This window comes from Triticum aestivum, chromosome 4D, assembly GCF_018294505.1.
Source record: "Triticum aestivum cultivar Chinese Spring chromosome 4D, IWGSC CS RefSeq v2.1, whole genome shotgun sequence".
NCBI lineage: Eukaryota > Viridiplantae > Streptophyta > Magnoliopsida > Poales > Poaceae > Triticum > Triticum aestivum.
The window spans coordinates 229,356,044-229,363,395 of NC_057805.1; positions in this window are offsets into that span (position 1 = coordinate 229,356,044).

Genomic DNA, 7,352 nt, shown 5'->3' on the forward strand with positions numbered 1-7,352 from the left:
CATTCCGTCGTTCCACTGCTCTTGGACGGCCGTCTTGGTCGCCCTCGATAGTGATGCGAGTCCGGCTGTGGCTAGCAGCCGGCTCCTTATCTCTTCTTCCGCGGACGCCACTAGTCGGCGTCTGGGATGTCACGCCTTGGTCTCGGCGGGGAGGCGGATTGTCATTTTGCTGGTTAGGCGCCTCAGTGCGGCAGCCGGCCTCGTGCTGCTCAGCAGCCACGTCGAGGAGTCGCTGGACGCGCTCCGCCATCTGGCGACGCTCTTCGCCCTCGAACTTGTCCAGCTCTCCTGCTGCCGCCTGGGCAGCTCATATGTTCTCCGCAGGCGTGGCGTAGACGGGGCGATCCGTCCCGAACAGGCTGGCGATGGCCACGCCGCGTTGCTGGACCGTGCCGATGCGGCTAGGCCCACCAGGAGCCGGCGTGCCACCCACAGCGAGGTCCATCTCGCGCTGGTAGGCCTCCGACAGGCGTCTCATGCTGGCCAGCTTGTTGGCGCTCTCGACGAGATGGGCGCGGCGTGCTTCCAGTATCTCGGCGTCGGCGTCTTCTGGGATGGGCGCCGTCAGGTCTTGCAGTGCCGCATCGAGCAGGTCATGAGCACCTCCACCGGAGTGCTCACTGTGGCTGATGACAAGCACCTCCGTGACGGCGCTTCCGCCACTCTCCGCTCGAGGAAGCGGCTCGTCGTAGACCACCACGTTGGTGGGGAACGCGTCAAGCGATGCAGTGTAAGAATCGACAAGCATCGGGTCGGTGGAGCCAACAGATTCCAAATCTACAGCAGGCTCGCTGGCAACGTGGAGCTGATCGAGGAGGCTGACGAGGCGGCTCTCAGGGCCGTCGGTGCCCGCATCAGGCGCGGGCTCGTCGGAGAGGTTAACTTCACCAACAAGATTGGCAAGGCAGCTCGCCGCGCAGGCGACCTCCGCGCCATGTAGCGCATCGGCGCAGACTCTGCCTGGCGTGGCGGGCTAGCTGCGCTCGCTAGGGAGGAACAGGGTTCTCGTCCAGAACAGGTCTCCGGACGACGGTGCACCTCGCCGCACGGTGGGCGCCAAATGTCGAGGGTTGGGTGTGACATATGCCAAAGGATGGCTTATCATGGTGGGAGCGAGTAGAACGTCGCCGGTGCCTGGAAGCGGGATGAGTCATAGACACGTACGCTGGCGAACTTTACCCAGGTTCGGGGCTCTCCGTGGAGATAACACCCCTAGTCCTGCTCTGCGGGGTCTATGCATGATCACTAAGGCACTAGTGGTACAATGGTGCTCCTTAAGCTGTTTTCCAGAGGTGGAAGAAAGCAAGGCTAGCTCTCTCCTTTCCCTATGGGTGAGTCTAGTTCTAACAGGTTGGGAACCCTTTGCATGGGTGCCCTGGGGGGTTTATATAGGCCTACCCTCTAGGGGTACAATAGTAATCCGGCCGGGTGTAGGACCCGGCTGTCAGTCTCTCTGGGGGCCGGCTTCTCCGCCGGCTCCTGGGGCCCACCGCCTGGCGGGCCCCACCGACTGGTCTGGCACGGAGCCGACAGGCCGCCCCCGCCGCTCGTGGGTCTTGTCGGCTGCTGATCACTGTAGCCGTGATGCTAATGACGCAGGCTCGGTCAGGGGAGCGTGGCTACAGCCCCGCCGCCTGGCGGGCGATTACTGTAGCCACTCCGTGTCTCGTCTGGTTAATGGCGTATGGGCCCCGAGGAAGGGGCAGGCCGACTGCTGGGGGCCGACCTCCCTCGGGTCCGACTGGTGGGGTTCTAGCCGTCTTCCGGGCTATCGCTAATCGATGGGGCCCGTCGTCCTTGGGCCGTATCGACAAGCCGTCGTGGGAGCAGGGCTCCGCCTGCTTGTGGTGACGTCAAGGGTGGAGTGGCAACAGTGCCACGCCGGGCGGAGATCTCCGCCTGTACGCTGCACTGTGGCCACGCCCATCCATGGATTTGGGAGGAATGGGCTACACTGTAGCCACTCCCTGTCTTGTCTTTCTTGATGAGCGTGCAGGCTTCGTGAGCGCCACGGGCCGGCTGCTAGGGGACGGCTTCTCTGGAAGCCGCCCACTAGGAGTCGGCTTGTCTTGATGCCGGCTTCTGGAACTCGGCCGTCAACGGGCTGCCGGCTATTCCTCCAGCCGACCACCAGAAGGCGGCACTTTGTCTTGACGCCTTGAGGGGCGCAGCCAGCCCCGTTGTCTTGAAAGGTTTAGGGACTCGGGTTAGCCTACCCGTGGCCCATTACTCCGACAGCTGCTGTGCCGACCAAGGCGCCGCCCGGGTCAGGTAGCGTCCCGGAGGAGCATACCTGTAGTGGGGCAGTGCCGCCATCCCATGATGCCTGGTGAGGCGTGTCACAGTATCCAGCAGCCGGCCATACCCACGACCGGCGGCCCCGGTATGGCCCGCACTCGACGGACCCGGCGAGACCCGTGCCCGGCGAACCCTACAGACCCGGCGGCCCCCACTGCCGGCTCCTAGGCGCTGACACCAGGGCCCCGCGCCCATGTAACTTTACCATTGTAACCCCGACGGGCCATCCTATAGATCCCCGGTGCCCCTCCATGCACATGGTCGATTCCCTAGCTTAGCACTCTGAACACACACACTCACATCCACCTACACAGAGGAGAAGTAGCGCATGCATTGGCCTATCTTCCTCCCCCCGAATAGCTCCAGTAGCTAGCCTGTATCCACTTCATATAAACCATACTCGGCAGGACTAGGGGTGTTATCTCTTCGAAGAGTCCCAAACATAGGTACGTCTCGTGTCCCACCCTTGCTCGTGCCAACCTCGCCTCTGGAACCCACAGCTGCCCTTGTGCATGCCCCCCTTTTAGCAATCCTATGGCATCTGCGGTGAGATCAGCACGACAAAAAGAAAACATACAACTCAAACCAATCACGATCATTAATCAACCCATATGACAAAATGAATCTACTCAAACATCATGGGGTGGCAACACATCATTAGATAATAATATGTAGCATTAAGCACCATGTTTAAGTAGAGATTACAATGGGGAGAAGAGGTGTTACACCATGCATTGAGGGGGAGAGAGTTGGTGATGATGACGGCAAAGTTGTTGGTGTAGATCGCCGTCATGATGATTGCCCTGGTGGCGTTCCGGCGCCACGGAGAGTGAGGGGGAGAGAGCCCCCTCCTCCTCCTTCTTCCTTGGCCTCCCTACTAGATGAGAGGAGAGTTCCCCCTCTGGTCCATGGCCGCCATGGCGATGGAGGGGCGAGAGCCCCTCTTAGATTGGATCTCTCTCTTTGTTCTCTTCTGTTTTGTGTTCCTGTTTTCTGGCCTTTCGCCGTTTCTTAAATTCCAGGAGATCCGTAACTCCAATTGCGTTGAAATTTTAGCACGATAATTTCTGGATATAAGCTTCCTTGTGGCCGAAGAAAATCCCAACCGACTTATGGTTTGCCCACTAGGTATCACCGCACACTAGGGGAGGTCGCGCCATGGTGGGTAGTGGAGACCATGGGCCTCCGTTTGCATTGATTCCACCTCCTAAAAGTCACATATATTCCGGAATAAATCTCCGTAAAAAATTTATCGCGTTTAGATGTCGTTTGTTATGTTTATTTTTGGAAACAAAAAATATGCATCAAATAGGAACTGGCACTAGGCGCTGGATCAATATGTGTCCCAAAAGTAATATAAAATGTTGCCCAAAGTATATAAAATTTGTATAATACTGGCATGGAAAAATCAAAAATTATATATACGATGGAGATGTATGAGTATCCCCAAGCTTAATTCCTGCTCGTCCTCGAGTAGGTAAATGATAAAAAAGATAATTTCTGATGTGGAATGCTGCCTAGCATAATGTTGATTATGTAATCTAATAAAGGCATGAATACTAAGACACAAGTGATACAAAGCAATAGTCTATAATTTGACATAGAGACATCAATACTCAGGCATCCCAACCAATAATGATGTCTTTGAAAATAAAAATGCTAAAGAATGCTATCCCTACAAAATCATATAGCCTTGTCATGCTCCATCTTCTTAACACAAAGTATTTATCATGTACAACCCAGTGTCAGCCAATCAATTGCTTCATACTTTTTAATGCACTTCAGCTTTTTCAATCCAACGCAATACATGAGCGCAAGCCATGGATATAGCACTATGAGTGGAATAGAGTACGATGGTAGAGATTAATATGGATAAGACAAAAAAGGAAGAAAGTCTCACATCGACGGGGCTAATCAACATGCTATGGAGATGCCGATCAATTGATATCAATGCGAGGAGTAGGGATTACCATGCAACGGATGCACTAAGAGGTATAAGTGTATGAAAGCTCAACATGAAACTAAGTGGGTGTGCATCCAACTTGCTTGCTCAAAGACCTCGGATATTTGAGGAAGCCCATCATCAGAATATACAAGCCAAGTTCTAAAATTCCCACTACTATATGAAAGTGACAACATAGGAGACTCTCTATATAAAAAACATGGTGCTACTCTGAAGCACAGGTGTGGTAAAGGATAGTTACATTGCCCCTTCTCACTTTTTCTCTCATTTTTTGTTTTCTCTTTTTTCATTTTTTCATTTTTTCTTTTTTTTTCTTGGGCTCTTTTTTGCCTCACTTTTTTTTTCTTTTGCCTCGTGTCTCATCCAATCTTGTGGGGGAATCATAGTCTCCATCATCCTTTCCTCCCTTGGTCATACTCTAATAATGAATAATGATGATCATACGAGTTCAATTTACTTGTAACTCAAAAAATTACAACTCGATAACTAGAACAATATGACTCTATATGAATGCCTCTGGCAGTGTACCAGGATGTGCAATGACCTAGCGTAGCAAGGATATCAAAAAACAGACAAGCCATGAAAATTATCATCCTAGCTATCTTACGATCATGCAAAGCAATACGACCATGATTGCTCAAGTCATGTGTATGATGATGATGGAATTTAAAAGGATATATATCTCGGAATGGCTATGGAAATGCCATAATAGGTAGGTATGGTGGATGTTTTGAGGAAGATATAATGAGGCTTACATCTGATAGAGTGTATCATATCACGGGGTTTGGATGCACTGGCGAAGTTTGCATCAACTCTCGAGGTGAGAAAGGGCAATGCACGGTACCAAAGATGTTAGCAAATTGCGGAAAGGTAAGAGTGCGTATAATCCATGGAATCACATTAGTCATAAAGAACTCACGTACTTATTGCAAAAGTTGATTAGCCCTCGAAGCAAAGACTACTATGCATTCCCCTAGGGGGAGCTTCGTAGGAGTTAACCATCGCACACCCTCGACCTCCACACGAAGGAACACAATCAATAGTAAATTGCGCTCCAACTTCTTAGCATAACTAGAGACTACATGTGCATGCTTCAGGAATCGCGAACCATAACACAAATATTCCTACTAAACACAATCATTCACTGGTACCTCCCACATATTACCATCTCTATATCGCAAAACTATTGCAAGGAATCAAGCATATCATATTCAGTTATCTACAAGTTTAATGTAGGATTTTATGACTAACCATGTGAATGACCAATTCCTGTTGACTCTCTAAGTATATATAAGTGAAGCAAGTGAGTTTAATTCTTTCTACAAAAGACCATGTTCTAACAAATATAAGTGAAGCAAGAGAGCATTCTACATATAACAGTTTTCCATGTGAAGAGAAACAGGCATCCAAACTTCAAATGATATAAGTGAAGCAGATGAAGGATTATATAAAGCCATACTCAAAAGTTGTAAGTGAAGTGCAAAGAGAATTCTATAAATCAACCATGGACTTTCTCATACCATCATGGTGCATTAAAGGAAAGGGAAAAATAAACACAAAATATGCTCCAAGACTTTACGCATACCATGTGAACAAAACAAAAACCGAAACATACCGTTAGTTGTTCAAGAAAGATGGGATGCCTTCCGGGGCATCCCCAAGCTTAGATGCTTGAGTCTCCTTGAATATTTACTTGGGGTGCCCTGGGCATCCCCAAGATTGAACTCTAGCCTCTCCTCCTTCTCCTCATGTCTAGACCTCCTCGATCTTCGAACAATGCATCCACACAAAACTTAACAAAACCTTCATTAGATCCATTAGTATAATCATGCAAATCACTACTTTAAGTACTGTTCCAAACCCATTCATATTTTAATATTGCATTATACCTACTGTATTCTAACTTCATCATGGCTTATACCTCCCGGTACAATCCATAGATTCGTCAACACAAGCAAACATCGCAACAAAAACAGAATCTGTCAAAAAACAGAACAGTCTGTAGTAATCTGAACATTGGTCATACTTCTGTACCTCCACAAAATCTGACAAATTAGGAAAATATAAAAATTTGCGTAGCATTACCGTGTAAAAATTTCAGAATTTTTTGATGTTCCAATAAAAATGTAAATTCACGCACTATAGAAATTTTTTCTGTTTTTGCACCGCACATACCAAACATGCAATCTAATCATCCTAAAGGCAAATCTTGGCACATTATTTTTATAATACAATGGATTTGTACAAGGGGATAACTATTTTTTTTGAAAATTTTCTATAATTCAAGATTTGCAAAGTTTCCATGGGCATGAACAAAGTTTAAGGAGCTCCCCCACTTCAACGGTGCTCGTCTTTCTTACTTTCACTTTCCCTTTTGAAAAGTTTTAGGTCCCCCTCTTTTTTTGTTTTTAACCTTTTAAAAGAACACAACAGAATAAAATGACTCTCTAAAATTTCCGGGTAATTTCCCTGGCAGTGCTTTCTTTAAAGCCATTAAGCTAGGCATAAAGTGCTCAAGTAATTGATCCAGCCGGATCCCAAGGTATATCGAAGCCATTTTTAATTAACAATGATTTGTGATTTAGTAGTGAGAACAAAGTAACATATATTATGCAACAACGAAGTAGAAATATCTTCCTATGCATCGGCATGTCATAAAAGAACAATTCATGCACATCAAGTAAAGGTCAATACATAGCATACGCAGTTTCTTGCAATTTTATCGTATTGAAAACATAGAGAGGCGTAGATGTAGTTCCTCTCTCATATTAATTTCAAGTAGGACTAGAAAGCACATGCATATTATATTCATCAAAATCATCATGTGTAACGGTAGAACACAACCCATCAATATAATACTTAATGAGCGCAAACTTCTCCGGTATAGTTTAGTTTGGGGAATTCAAAAAGATAATAGGACTATCATGTGTGGGTGCAATAGCAACAATTTCATGTTTAACATAAGGAACAATAACAAGTTCATCTCCAAATTGCCTTCTTGGCCACAAGCATAATTCAAATTGCCATCTTGGCCACAAGCATAACAAGCATCGATTTCATCAAAAAGGGATATTTCAAATGAATCAACGGT